This window comes from Cuculus canorus, chromosome 2, assembly GCF_017976375.1.
Source record: "Cuculus canorus isolate bCucCan1 chromosome 2, bCucCan1.pri, whole genome shotgun sequence".
Taxonomy (NCBI): Eukaryota; Metazoa; Chordata; class Aves; order Cuculiformes; family Cuculidae; genus Cuculus; species Cuculus canorus.
Window position 1 is genome coordinate 120,378,071 of NC_071402.1, and position 15,002 is coordinate 120,393,072.

Consider the following 15,002-nt stretch of genomic DNA (forward strand, 5'->3'; position numbering starts at 1 on the left):
AATCATTTGGAAAGAACTTCTTTTAGCTAATTGAGTATTCATTGTAGGGATCAAACTCATATTTTGTTTAACAATAAGATATGTTGTCGTTTCTTCAGCTTTGCAGTTTCTGGTGAACAGCATGCAACAGAAAAGATGAAATAATAATGACTGAAACCAAAAGGAGCACTTTTACATGTACAACTCCATGCAATCAAGAGTTTTCTAAGTCTAGTACAGGAGAAAATTTTCTTCTACATCTCTTCTGCTGTCTGTTCAGTTTGGCAGTGTTAGTTTTCTGTGGTTCGACTGGAGTTGGTGGTAAGTCTTCTTTTAAGAAGATTCATGAACAGCACCAGTAGCAAAGTATATTCTTGAAACAATCTCTGTTAGTAAGTTTTTTTTCAGTGTTAGTATTTACAAAACTGATTGATAAGGAGTTGGTCTGAAAAAGATGGAGCTTGCAAAAGATATTTTTTTTTTTTTGTATCTGAATTGAAAGGATAATGGTAAATACCTTGTTGAAATTATGGAGCCTTTTGTCACAGAGTGTGGATTGTTGTCTGCTTAGTTTAACTTAATTGTTTTGATGTGCTTTTGAGGCAGTCTGCTAGAATCGCTCCAGAATGCATCCAAAGTTAACAAATTTGGTGACAGGGAACAAGTACAGTTTTTACTGTAAAGAGGCATATGCTTAGAAATATGACACAAGTAAATATTGCAATGAACATGTTTTCTTTTTTTTTTTTTTTTTTATGAAGAGATCTTTCCCTCCATCTAAATAAGGAGGTTATTAGGCATGAAAGCAGTGCAAGCAGTTAGCCAGAAATACTATATTTTTGCGTGAAAGCAAAGAGCCCACGTGAAACTCTTTGCCAAGAGGTCAAAGGCAGATAAAGCCAGGAGCTTGACAAGTCTTGTGCAGGGACCATTGAATGCTTTAAGCCTCACTTACCTGATACGGTTTCTGCATGCTGGAGTGGAAGTCATCTCCACTTAGATAGAAGTCAGATCATCTGGAGATAGAGAGAAGCTTCCTGCTACCTAATGGAGGACAATAATGGGCCCTTCTTTGTCCAGGATGTTGTGCTCTTGGCCAAATGTCTACTGAGATCATCAAGCTAGGCAAGCAGCAAGGTCCATGAGAATGTATGATGGGCTCATGGCCCTCACTGTAGCTTGTCCTGTTATCAACAGCTAGATCAGTTAAAGTAAATTATACTAAATGTTTCTTTAAGCAGGCTAGGAGTTGGTTTTTGGTTTTTTTTCCTGAGAGTCATAAACCCTGCCAAAGTCAGCTTTCATTCTTCTTTTAAAAGTATGTAGGATGAGTTAAATATGCTTCAAAGCAGCCTCTGCTGTCAGTGTTTCTAGCATAGAAATACTTTGCTTGAAAAGCTGTGGATCTTGTCACAAGTCCAGGATGACTTTCAGTCTTCTTCAGACTTGCCTCTGTACCTGCTTTGTGGTTAAAACAGGCTATCCTGTAAGATATTCCTTTCAATTCCCACAAAAGCCCTTTTGGTCCTATAAACTTTATGCTGTGGACTGTTCCGTTGTAGTATTGGGACAGCTGAGTAATGAAGAATCAGAGACATAATATGTCCTTAGTTGCACTTTAGGTAGCTTCAGTGTGTGTTTTGCATGAGAAAAGTAAGGAGGATTTGGCTCATGCTGTAATAAATCCCACTCAATCCTATTGAAACCCTGTGTAGTATCCAATGATACAATACTTACTGGTTCTTTCCCTTGATGCCTGTGATGCATCTTAAGTTATCTCTAGTGGGTGACCCATACCTGAAGCCAGATGTGTAAATGTGAGGTAGTCTGGTGTTGATGGGTGTTTTAATAGGTCATTGTCAGAAAGAGCTGTAGAAAATTAAGCCTGTGAGTTTTTATGTTTTACTAAGTAATAAAATGACCTCATAGTTTTTCCTCTTCCTTTGTAGGAACGCGCAGGTTGTCAGCTGTGATAAATCAGACACTGTAAATGTCAGCTGTGATGAGCTGAATCATAAAAATGAGATCTCTTGCCTTTTGTCGAAATGGATGTTTAATTGAATGAATTTTTGCACTGCAGGAATGTCTCTTTTTAAAGTTTACCTGTTCTGTTTCTGAAATAGGCTCATTTTATAGGTCTCATAAACATACTCTAAATTAAGGGAAGGGGCACTTAGACTATTCATTTAAGCTTTGCTTCCCTCAGATTGACAGATTTGCGGCCATTCCTAGAAGACTCTGTTTTTAACCCCTCTGTCCCCCAAACCACACGTCCCCCCATATTTTCATTGTAAAGCAGAGAGTTCACCTCTTCAGCAACTGCATCAATCACATACTTTGAGGCTAAGCTTCAGATTTGTCCTTGACAAAGATGAATAAGGTCTCTCCTTGTCTCTTCATCTGTAAATTTCTAACCATACTGACTGATGGCTGATGAAGTGTACAGAAAGTGCTAGAGGTTGAGATACTTTGCCTGTGACTCAGCATAATTGTCAGATCTTATTAGACTTAGCTTTTTGTTTTCTATTTTATGCTGTATATTATGCTAATTTAGAAAATGAAGTAAGATAAAGTGTGATTCTGTTCTTGCATATACTAGTGGCAAAAAAAAATCCCATTTACTTCAGAGTTACAGGAATCCAATTCTCAGTTATAATGGTTATGCCGGCACATAGTTCTCAATTGTAAAGGACTGAACAAAAGTCACAAAGAAATGAAAGATTAATTAATATTTTTGCAGGTTTCAAAATTCATTGATTATTCTGAGTCATGCCAGAACTTTTTCAGAATAATCTTAAAGCTTTTTTGGTTTTTGTTTCGTGATCTATGTTGGTAGGATATTGGCAAATGTGCCATTTAAAATGGCATAGTTGAAGCAGATGTCTAATGAAATAGCTTGGTGCTTTTATTGACCTACACTGACCGTACCTGTCTGGAGTTTGAGCAGAAAACAGCTGCTTTTAAAAAAAGCATTGCAGGCTGGGAAACACTTTGAATGGGCGTACGGTAATGCAAGTCTGTTTTGACATAGAAAACACAAAGTGTCCAATAAAAGCAATAACAATACAAATACTAGTTATAATCTACTGATTCAGTGAAAATAGACCTATAAAGTGTGCCTAATCAGCCTGCAGTTTAGGTGATGAATTGACTAGATCAGCTGTTTGTATTGATGTTGTTGAAGCATTTGAAATATTTGTTCAGAACAACTAATTAAGATAGTAAATAAATAAAGGCTGCCACCCCAGAGTGTTGAGAATGTTTAACGATCCAAAATAATGGAAGTTAATTAGAGTTAAGTAAAAAGAACGCAAATAGTTTTGATGTTAATTGATGTGAAGCTAAAATAATAACTTCAGAAAGTAGCTTTTACCAAATGGATCTTTAATACAGATTTCTTTACTCTTTTCAGTGAAAGAACAGAAAATGAAGCTCTAATAAGGTAAGATTTATTTTATTCCATTTCAGTAAGATATTCAAGTTAGTTGGACGTAATTTTTAACAAATATTCTAAAATATACACTATTTCAGAGTAGATCCTGGACATAGTATAAGTCAGTATGTCAAAGCACAAAAAAGAAAAGGAAGTAGTATTGCAGAATGAGTGTAATAACATTTGACTATTTTTTGTTGTTACTGAGACACTCTTTGATCTTTTAATCAAAATAAGATACCTGCATAGGTTTGGAAACTTCTTTTTGCCTGTAAGGAATCTACAGGTAATTGTTTTTCAGCACACTCTATAGTTTCACAACTCAGTCAAATGGATCTTCCCTTATAAGGAGGACTTTTTGGCAGTTTGAAAATTCGGTATTATAGTATATGCTGATAAAATAATTAACTTCGTAGTAAATTCTTGGGTTTTGAGATGCCGTGATGGGTGCTTATGAATGACATAGTTAAATAAATGTATCTGTAGAGAAGGAGTGCTCTCCTTGGAGTGAGCATTTCCTCCTCTTCTACGTAACATGATTTGGGCTGCTGCATTCTGGAAATGGGTTATCTATGCATCTGCCAGATAAGGAAAAGGCAGAAGGAAGTCTTTCAATATGTTACTAGTAGCACGAGCTGTTAAAAAGAGGAGTTTTATGTTTTGGTTTTTTTTCTGTCATGGCTAGTGAGGATGCTGACATTCATCTGCTGTTGTTATCCAGCAAATGAAGCAGCTGTGTCAAATAACATGACCAGGTGTATGATAGCAATTTATTCTGACAGGCAGTATGAACCTGTTAAGAGCATTACAGAAATATATGATTACTTTTAAGTCATAGGTAATAGTTTCAATTTTAATAGCCATTCACAGGATACCAAGGAAGGGAATAGTTGTTGGTTACTGTTTTCCTTTCCTCCCATATTTGCCTGGTTTAGTTTATATGAGTGGTTAAAGTAAAAGTTTGCAGAGTTGTTAGCTGGATTTCATGCACCTATTTCAAGTTAAACATCTTCCAAAAGGAAGTGTGATAAAAAAGGAGTCTTTTTTATAAACCTGCTAACATCTTAAAGCAGTAAAAGTTGATACATCTACGTAAACTGGGTTCCCAATTTGCAGAAGGGCATCCTTGGAATAAGGAAGAGAGAGGCTTAAAAAAAAAAATCAGTTCAGCTATGAAAAATGGAAACTGTTTGAAACCACAAGCGAGTAGAAATGTGAAATATTAATGGAAAAAACAGAAGTGTTGTGGAAAAGTAATGCAGTACCATATCACTTTCTTTGTCATGGAAAAATTTTAAGTGATGTGAATAGCAGGCAGTCTAGCTTTGCATATTCATGCCTTGTATTAGTACATGGAAAGTATGTGTATGTATTTGCAGTTACAAAGGTGTGTACATATGTAATGTATCTCCAAGACAGCAAGATGCTGCTGTTCTGCACCAAATCAGTGTGAGAGCCTGAAAGCCCTTCTGGAACAGGGCTAAGGAAGCAAAAGAACTTTATAACGTGTTGAGAATCACATGGGTAGTGCAGGGATTTAGTAAATGCCAGAAGAAATTCTAGATCTGAGCAGTCTTTGTACACTGATCTCATCAGCGTCCATGATCCAGGGAGGACACAAGTCCTCCTTCTGTCTCCTTACTAGGATTTAGCCAGACAAGAACTGGGTAAACATTGCAAAAATGAATTAAGCTCACTCTGTTTGTAGTTGATCACCTAACACAAGAGAGCCTTATGTGGAGTCTTTGAATGCTGCGGTAATATAAATGTCTATGTAATATGCATAAGTAATACAGCGCGAGAGCAGTAATGGAAATGTATTCATTTTGTTTCCCAGAGTCACAACTGGAAGTATTTTAGGGTACCTATTGCCCACTCCTGGATTTCTGCCTTTACAGTGCCTGCAGAAGTACTGGATCATTTTGTTAGAGGGATTTTTATGTGATGTTGACATATGAATACTGGAAAACCACCTGCCATCAGCCATCTATTTCTTTACAAGTAAATTAAAGTATTTATTAACTACTGATACAGTTTGAGCTGCAATCTATCAGTTAAGTTAAAAATGAAACTCTGTAGGTCTCATTGCTATTTATACCAATTTTCCAGGTCTTACAAGTGGGTGATTGCTATGAAAGCTTGAACAGATTGTTAAAGAAGACGCTTGGTGCCTTCCCCTCTCACTTGAATTGACTTTTTTCTTTTAGTGTCTGTAGTCAAAAGCTATCTATAATACCACCACAGCTGCTGTGCGTTGGATTTAGGAATCCCTATTTTGATTTGCCAAGCAGGCAAACCATTTATCTCAGGGAAGAGAATTTTGAGGTGTGATGTGGTTAGTATCTAAAAATATCTGTGTAGGGAGATAGGATAGGGCTCCAACAGACAAAAACACAGCAAGATAAGCAAGAGAAGTTTGCGTTGGAAATATGATACTGTAGCTGTAATTAACGATTGGAAAAGCATGGAAAGGAATGTGGTAGATCATTTGGAGTAATTAAATCGAGATTAGATCTCCCTCTGAAATATCGTCTAATAGAGTTACAAGTTCTTGTGCTTTGTAAAGAAATTGCTGCGTGAGGTATTACTGCCTGTGCCAGGCAGGAAGTCAGACCAGATTAACATGAGTTCCTTCAGGCCTTTTAAATCCACATCTCCACCAACAAAGGCTCTTATGTGGTACAGGCAGCCACAGGATTTCCAAAATCAGAGCTCGAGCAGGTCACTCTTGTTCCAGGGGTGAAAGGTTGAAAAGTCTTTGAGCAGATCCTTGAAGAAATGCGGTGATGGGTGCAGCACTGCTGAGTTTGCAGGTTTTGTGTGCTGCGGTCATACATTTTAGGTCTGAGCAAATATCTGCTCTTGTCTGATCAGCCCGTAGACACATCTTTCTGCATAATCTTTTAATATTTCACCTGACATACTTAGTAGCTTGCATTTTGTATTAAGAGCACTGAAAAGTAAAGATTTGTCTGTTATTTTTATTGAAACCTTTCTGTGATAGAACTAAAATCCTGAATGAATTCAGCTTTTCTTACAGTTATTCTGTGAGGATAATGTCATCATCTTTAACATAAGATTTTCTACAGCCAAATGCTATATCTGAACTCATAATATCCATAAGAGTAGAAAGAGCAGGTTAAATTTTCAGCAGATTATGTAAAATTCTTAATATAAAATAATCTGCTTTCCCCAAAGCTGAAAAAGAAAGAACTTTTATGTTTGCTCTGGCACCTGCATGGGTTACTGAGAGGATACGGAGGATACTTGTCTTTCAGTTCTCAGCAGCAGCAGAGGAGTGCATCCTTGTTATACTGGATAAGAGGCAGCAGATCCTTTTCATAGAAAATATGTAGAAATGGTTGATCAAGAAAGTAATTTTAGTCTTTTTTTTTTTTGAAGAAGCGTGAAAGACAGTGTTGAGCAAGAATAACCCTGACTCGGTTTTGATACTTGGATAAACTCATTAAATTCGATGTCCAAAATTAATCAAGAGTTACTGTACAAAATCTTGCAAATGGAAAAGTCTATCCATTTTTGTTCAGAATTATGTCACCCTACTGCATTTATGTAGTGTAGCTTCTCTTATAGGAATGTACAATGTAACTCCTTAGTATTATGACAGGAGCAACAGCTAAGTGTTGTGCATGCCATATGTGTGCATAAAAAATTATTCAGGAGCATTTTCCTGTAATTCTAGCTCTGTTGAAAGACCTGTGGAAAAGCTCCTCTGTAAAACTTTAAGAAACTAGAGCTATCCAAGCTAATTTTAGGGTGAGCCCAAACTTATAAGAAGATTTTTGTTCCAGTACACTTGAGACCTGCTGTTCCGTGATGGATGTTTGGTACCTGGCTCGTTGTTTCTGTGCTCTGACCATCCTCGCTTCTCTCCCTCCTTTGACTAACCCGTATGTATGGTTACACATGGCAGTCTAAACATGAATTGGGACAATTATTAGACTAAAACAATAGGAAAACAAAAATAGAGAGGAGACATACCTTTGTGTTTGGTAACCCAAAGTAAGATGGCTGAGATAAGTAAGTCTGTGTCTCTGCAGGTGGGGGCTACACCTGCTTTCATGGATGTCCAAGAAAAAGAGGAAAGTGAGGGAGAGCAAGAGGTTGGAGAAGGATGAGAAAAAGGTTAATTACTCTTGCCAGTAGGTAAGAGATTCATGGCTGTGTAAAGTAGAAAGGAGAGAAGACTTTGGTTAGTCAAGAGTCAAACGTGTTTGGCTGGTGGCTGTGCAATAACAGTTGTGATTTTTTTAAGTATGACGTTTTTTATGTACCGTCTCTCTTGAAAATGTGTTGCATACCTATAGTTTTCACAGATTACTGATAGCCATAATACTCAATGTGAAGAGTATTTGAAAAAAAAGAACTTTAAGATGTCCTTTTTTCCCCATGGTTTTGCTACCACTGTGCCACTTTTAATGGATACTTCAGTTCTGAAAAAGTGAAGGAGGCTATGCCATGGAAGAAAATTGCTTTGTCCATTAGTAAATGTATTTGATCCATCAAATTGTCGCTGCTTTCTTCCACGTGAAAGCTCATGGCTAAGTTATTTAATGTAAAGGAAAACAGAAAAACCACCTCTCCTAGACAGTGGTACACAAGGCTGCAAAATTGATTTTGGTTAATGCTAGAGTTTCCATGGCATTTCTTTCAGTTCAGGCAATGCTGTAGAAGCACACCAGATCACAAAAATGAGGAGTTGTGTTGAGGTCTGGGAAGTTGCTTTGGCTCATTTCCCAAAGCACTGCTAGTCCTGAATTTGTTATTTATATTGAAGGGCTGCACTTGCTTTAAAGGCTCAGTTTTACTGCATTAAAAAGCTATTGAGTCTTATTTCCTGTACTTTTATTTACTTAATAACTCCTACACAAGAATCCATGATTTTGCATGGGTAGCTTGCTGTTCTCTTCCAAGAAATAAATATACCTTTTTATTTTTAATTTTTTTAATTCACATACTGGCTTAGAGCACAGTGTGGTATGAAGTACCCTGATGCTTATACTGTGCTTGCAATGTCTGCTGAGATGAGAGTTAAGTGTGCTGTGCTCGCTGTTACATAACTTTGCAAAAAGTGTCGATTCAGGCAAATTCTGCTGCCATGAGAAAACAAGAGCATCGGGAATGTTCTCTCCTGCTAAACGGAAATGTGGCTTTTGTTGACTAGTACATTTGAAAAATAGCAGATTGTGTGTATGCAGTCATTGACAGAGTCCTGTTTGAACATCACGATGATGTTCGGGACAGCAGGTCCTGCTGTTTGCTGCAGCCCTGGGAGGGTGAATGTGGCTCTGGTAGCAGCAGGCTGGTACAGCACGTGTGGCTGCTACCAAAAGGGATTTGCATCCGGATGGTGTTTTGGTTTTAGTAACCTTTAGACAGCTTCTGAAAAATTGCCGGGTTGGGAGAACAGATAAATTCCCATCAGTGGGAGAGACAGCTGTTCATTTGGCTAGATCTGTTTCATTTGTCTGTCCTGTTGTTGGACTGGACTCCTAAGATCTACCTGTGGATAGGAGGGACAGGTAGGACAACGTGCGCTGTGTCAGAAATTCTGTTCGTCTTTTGGCATTACAGAAACAGTTCTGCCTTCTGGATGTGGTGGAGGGGTAGGTTGCTAGTTTAATTTTTCTACCGTAGTCATTTTGCACATAGCTCATAGGCCCTCTGTTTCTGCCCTGAGGGATCTGGCTTTCCTTAGAATATCTCAGATTAAGAAAAGAAGGTAAGTTAAAGGTTGGGAAAGTCAACGTTTGCTGTATATTATTAGTCCTAGTATCTCTTAGCAACATGCATCCATTTTCTGCCTTTTTGCCTACTTTAAGGGTCTGAGAGTCCATAGAAAGCTTGTCTAGAAGCTGCTACAGATCAAAATGATGCTAGCTAGATTTTCTTCAAGGTCATTCTCATTCAGCAGCATCGTCAGAGCAAGCTTTCGTTCTGTTGTTTCAATTTCCTCATCTATGGCTTTAATCCAGTGCTTTTTCTTTAATCGCATCCTATATACACTTGTCCTCTGAGTCCCACAGCTCTCCCCCTCTCCACATTCAGGGTCTCAGTTGTTTGCACCGTTGTGCAGAAGACTCTGTGAATGATTTAGTTTTGTCAGATGAGGTAAATAGACAATAAAAACGTATGTCACAGCACAAAATGTTCTCTGATCACTTATTTGACAAGCGCAGTTTAATTATTTAGCATAGCTTGTAAAAGTAATGAAGTCCTAGTAACATGAGACTTAACACTCTCCTATTAGTTTTTCCCTGAGAGGTGGGGAAAGACTGCTGTATTTTTGTGTCCAAGCTGAAAGCTTGCAAACTGGTGAGATTCAACTGAGAATACGTTAAAGGGGCTGGAATCTTTCAGTGCTTCTTAATAGTTTCGCTAACAGGTAGTAAATCCAGGAGCATCCCACAGTTAGACAAGATTCTGCCTGTGTTGGCAAACCAGAAGATGCCGTCTGATGCTTTGCCAAAACAAAACAGAGTTTTCTTGGCCCAGCTGTATTTTTATTGAATGTGTAACTTAGTAAGAGGAAAAGCCGTAAGTCACAGCCTTGCTGAAGAGGTATCATTCAAAGTAATTTTCTGTTGCATGATAGATTTCATGTTGCTACAAAATAAATATTTAATCAGTGCTAATATTTTTGGCTCCCTCAGGCAGTGAAAGGCGTAGAAGTTTCTAACTTTGTACTAATGTACGTGCAAGTGCAATCTAGTAGGAAGTTCAAAGTGAAATGCATGTATATCCTAGAATTTTTTAAAAAATGGATTTTAGGTGCAGCCAGTCAGGATTGATGGCTAATTTTGTTCCTGACAGAGAACAGTTTGTCTCCAAGTTAAAAAGTGCCTCGTCTTCTGAAATGGAAAAGAACCCATGAAGGTGAATGTTAACCAAACCGCAAGCCAGCGTGCCTATTTGATTGAAGTTGCATGATGAGCTAGACAAGTTAAAATTACATTTATAAAAAAGAAGAAATACAGCTTCAAATGCTTTGTTTTTCAGTTGTAAAGCTGCCTCAAGCATGCCAGCCCAACTCAGTGGCTGAAGAGTATGGTCAAGAGACTGGAGAGTCAGACTTTCTGATTAGTTTCTAATTCCTTGATCTTACGTGGTATACTGGGTTCTTTGTTCAGGGTCTTCACTTGCATAATTCAAAAGGATATTGTGCACATGGAGTATTTCTTACCTGAGCTGCTCTGTGAAGAGCAGCGGTGGAGTTTGGCCCTTGAAGGGCCTGAGCTCTCTGTGGTCTCTGGGTACCGCTGGAGTTAGAGTATAGTTGAGGATCAAAGATGGCTTTCTGCCAAAGGTGGACCTCCTGCAGTCCTCATCAGGCAGGAGGATGGGAGATAGGAGTTCAATTTCTTGCTCTTCCTGTGTTTTCACTTGGGATGATTTTGTTTGCAGAGCGAGAGAGGACTAAACGGAGTCTGTATTTTTCCTTCAAGTGGAAACACTCTGACTGAGGATCCTTCTGATGTTTTCTCTTTCTGCTCATCTGCAGAATGGTGGATTACAGGATATTTGAGCATCAGTAAGGGCTCTTTTCCCTGTACGATGATGGGCAGACCTGTATTTGTAATGAAACAGTCTCGAGACAGTCACTATGCTTGCTTGCATTTAAGAAACCTTTCAGGATGCATCTGCTCATTAATGCTCTCTCTTTTGATCTGTTAGAAACTCCTTCCCATCCTTCTAGCCATCAGCGTCTTTCATTCTCCTTTCACAAATTAATTTAAAAACCAATGATACCTTCTTTGATTTAATAATCACAGAAAAAAAGCAGATGTAAAGGTAAAATAATCATATTTCAGGGACGGTAATTTTGTGTTCTGAACTTAGACTTGAGGCGCACGTGCACCTCACAGAAAGGCAGCACATTTCCATAAAGGTCACACAGAAATCAAGGAAAATGTTGTATTCCACGTCTGACTGTCACCATGGAAAAGAACTACCAAATTTTTGCTGACTCTGAAGATGTCAGGTTAAAAACTATATTAGTCATTTAATTATAGTAGATGTGTAGTACTGAGAGGGAATCTTGCTGAGCAGTTATGACAAAGTTTGACATTTCTGACTTCTTGTATATTAACACATTAACCACACACACTGTTAGTCTCATCCCCTGACTGGGAGATTTGTAAAACATGCAGATATATGAAGTAGTGAAAAATTCATTGTAAAGTCACTTCAAAATACAACGATGGAAATAAACCATCAAGATTTCCAGATAAGTAGCCACAATGCAGATGTTCAGTAGCTCTGAATTTCTTGAGATGTAGGAAGTTGTATTTTTCTGGCCAAAATTCTATTTCTGAAAATCAGCTCATTGGAAATTACTGGGATTTATGGGAAAAGCTCCAGCTTGGCTGGCAACAAAATGTAAGTGAAAATGGCGGGGAGTGCTTGCTTCTATTGGAAGCCTGTGGGAAAACAGCAGGCTGACCCTGGTGAGGGTGGATTCGATGTTCTGTGTTTCCAAAGGCTGTGTAAAGGTAAAGCTTTCACATATAGGAAAAGGTAGAGGTTAAACAAGAAACTGCTGTAAAATGTAATAGATTTATAATTCTGTTTAAATTTTATTTGTCACTGGCTCCTTAAAATTAAAAGAGAACCTGCAAGTGACAAGGATCCCTTGTTCTTATGGGATCCTAAAAACTGGTTCTGGTTGGTATAGCATCACACTAATGTATGAAAATATTTTAGAGCCTCTTAACTTTTTTTGCCTTCCTTAGAATGTCAGTACAGTTTGCTCCAGCCAATTCTTAAATTAAGTGGAAATCACACAAATAGGACTTATTTGAAGCTGCAGAATGATTTTACACTCATGCTTATGTAATGAGCTAGAGCTGCACAGCTGACCAGAACACAGTCCTTAACTGCTATTCACAATTCCAGCGTGTTTTTCATTTCAGCAGCTTTTTAAACTTCCCTCTAGTCTTTATACACCATTTCATGTGGTTTAACTGAAATTCTGAGAAGAGAAAGGCAAATGAACCATGGACATGAAGAAATGTGCAAGGGCAGATGAGAAAGATTTTGTGTAGAAGAGCATGGAGAAAGCAGTGCTGTAAGAGTAGTTTGATCAGAATGCTTAGAATAGTAGAGTGGCATATAGGAAAAATTAGATTAGCTGAGAAAGAATGCATGTCAGGAGAGACTGGAAAAGTCTTCCTCAAGGACAGCAATCGACTTTTCTATTCCCAAAGAAGAGAGGCATTCTTTGAAAAATCATGCCTCTCTTCTTTGGGAATAGAAAAGTCGATTGAATAAACACTAGAAAATACCACTGTTAAAACTGCAGTGGTAGAGGAGTGCACACTGAGCAAGAAGCCCCTTCTGCCTCTGTATTCTGACTTCCTTGAGATGGCTCCATGAGTCTGTTTCAGACTTAGGATAAAACCATAAGGTATGTTTTCTCTCCTCTCTTTTTCCCCTAAATGTTATTATACTGCAGCTTGGCTCTGTCCACATAGGCTGGAGCAGACTGTGTTGTAACTTGCTTTAGCCGCTGCTGGGTTTAACAGCTTTTGGCTTAGTAAGCAATGCCTTAGGAGAGCTCTTGCTCATCTATTCCCTGAGCCAAAGGAAAACTCCTCCAGTAGCTTTCCCAGTGTTTTCTCTGGCTAGAACACATAGTTACCAATTGCTAGGTGAAGATACACTATCTTTGATCATCTTTTATTTTTGTATTTTCAGTTTGTCCAGCTGACATATTCTAAGACTTAGACTAGAATGGTGAAAGAGCCCTTTCAAAATGCATTTTTCTTCTTCTCCCTGTACCCCATGTAAATCAGTTCTCTCACTGGTGGGAAAAATGCTTTTCCTTGATGTAAATACGTGGGAAGTAGTTGAATACTGAACCAGTCACTCACATTTCCCCTCTTAAGCATACTCATTCTAATATTTTTAATAACAAAAAGTTTTATCTTTGGGATCTTAGTCACAAAATTCTTTACACGGATTTCCTAGCCCTTCACGATTGGCTCTCAGGAAATCTGATCCTATGGGCATTTAATCCATTGCTAGAAATATGTCTACTGGGAACTTCTTAAATAGGATCACAATAAACATTTGGGTTGTATTTGCAAGTACTAATCACTAGCAGGTATTTGCATATTTGTTTGCTGAATTTCAGCTTCCGCTTCAGGTTAGATGAGACGTAAACAATTACACAGCACCTCTGGCAACGAATTGGTCTAAAAAGCAAGTCAAAGCAACCCTGGAAATGCAGAAGAAGATTTCTAAAGTTTTAGAAGGAACTGTGAAAGGCTTGCACTTTGTTTTATCTCCATAAATTCTGTATCAGGTATGGAATTAACGTTGTAGGCTTTTACTGTAATACATCTTTTTTGTTTTACTCTGATGTATCTTTCTAAAAAGCATTGCTGGCAGCCCTGGTCAGAGGCAGGAGCTGCACTGTCATCTGCATAGTTAAGGGGGAAAATGACCCTAATTTAAAGCCAGCTAAAAGATTCCTGGGTTTTGGGTTTTTTTTTTTTGGCCAAGGTCTGTGGATCAATCTCTGCATTGTACATTGGCCACAAGCAAATGTGGCCTCAACAGTAAAACAGTGGTCGCAAGTAAATGTGACCTGCCAAAAAGCTGGTAGTAGATTTTCTACAACTAGTTCAGGTGAGGCTGGTGCAGTAAGGTGAAGCGTTACGCTGTTAGAGACTCAGGGACATTTTCTGGCAAGAAATGTCTAGCAGTTTCAGACCTCATGGTGGTTTTGTGATGATTTGAAGGAAAAAAAAACACCTTCAAACTCATTTTCACTTGGGTCCTACACTAGTTTTAGCCAGATGTCTACCAAGGTCAGTAGGCCAGATACAACAGCCTGCTTCGGTGACCTAGCAGAGGAAGTACCTGTTTGCATGTATTCCTGGCCGGTTTCTTTTTAGGAGAATCACTGGGGAAATTATGAGAGAAAATTAATGTAATTAATTATAATTAGTATAGTGTTTATAGTGGATACACCTTCCAAAATCTTTAATGGCAGTGAAGGAGACTTCATAGCTTTCAGAGACTGTGAACTTACAGGAGCAATTAGATCACTTAGGCCAGCTTTGAACATCTTTTGAACTTGGCATTTAGTGTCCACTTGAACCTTTGAAATTCTCCCAGTTATTGACAATTAAATTTGATGTCTGGATGCTTGTCTTGTGTGAAAGCAATGAGCATACTCTTTCTATTTGTGTCTTAACGTGCCTTATTTATTTAACAGAGTTGCTAGATTTTAAGTTCTGAAGATAAACAAAAGCATTAAGAGCACAAGGCTTTCCTGCAATTAGTTGCTTGTCTTTGCTTGCATGTGTGGATGTGCAGGAAAGACATGCACTAAAAGTGAAACTGCTAAACTCTCAATTCTCAAAACAAAGTTGTATTTTTGTTCTATAATAAAATGAATTCAGATGACACAGTGCTTTGTACTCTCTTCTTACACATCCACATATCTTCTGAAGACCTGTCATTATTTGTCCTATAAAATCTGTGTTGTTTCAAGGGAAAGAAAGATTAAATTGCAGTTTAGGTTGTATGATCCAACCTCTTGATCTGGTTTCACACTTAGATG

The 15,002-nt window shown here is 38.1% G+C and overlaps 1 protein-coding gene across 8 annotated transcripts in view; it reads left to right on the top strand.

Annotated features, from left to right (window-relative positions):
• The window catches only part of THRB (thyroid hormone receptor beta), a 176,182-nt gene that overhangs the window by 42,056 nt on the left and 119,124 nt on the right, over positions 1-15,002 (top strand). For 5 of the 8 annotated variants that reach the window (XM_054058196.1, XM_054058193.1, XM_054058195.1 and 2 more), the window contains one exon: positions 3,392-3,421. The exons of 2 other annotated variants lie outside the window; for them this stretch is intronic. The gene's annotated coding sequence lies outside the window, so the exon portion shown is untranslated. Of the gene's footprint in view, positions 1-282; positions 301-3,391; positions 3,422-15,002 lie in introns of those variants that run through there. One more of the 8 variants, XM_054058194.1, reaches the window with a different exon arrangement.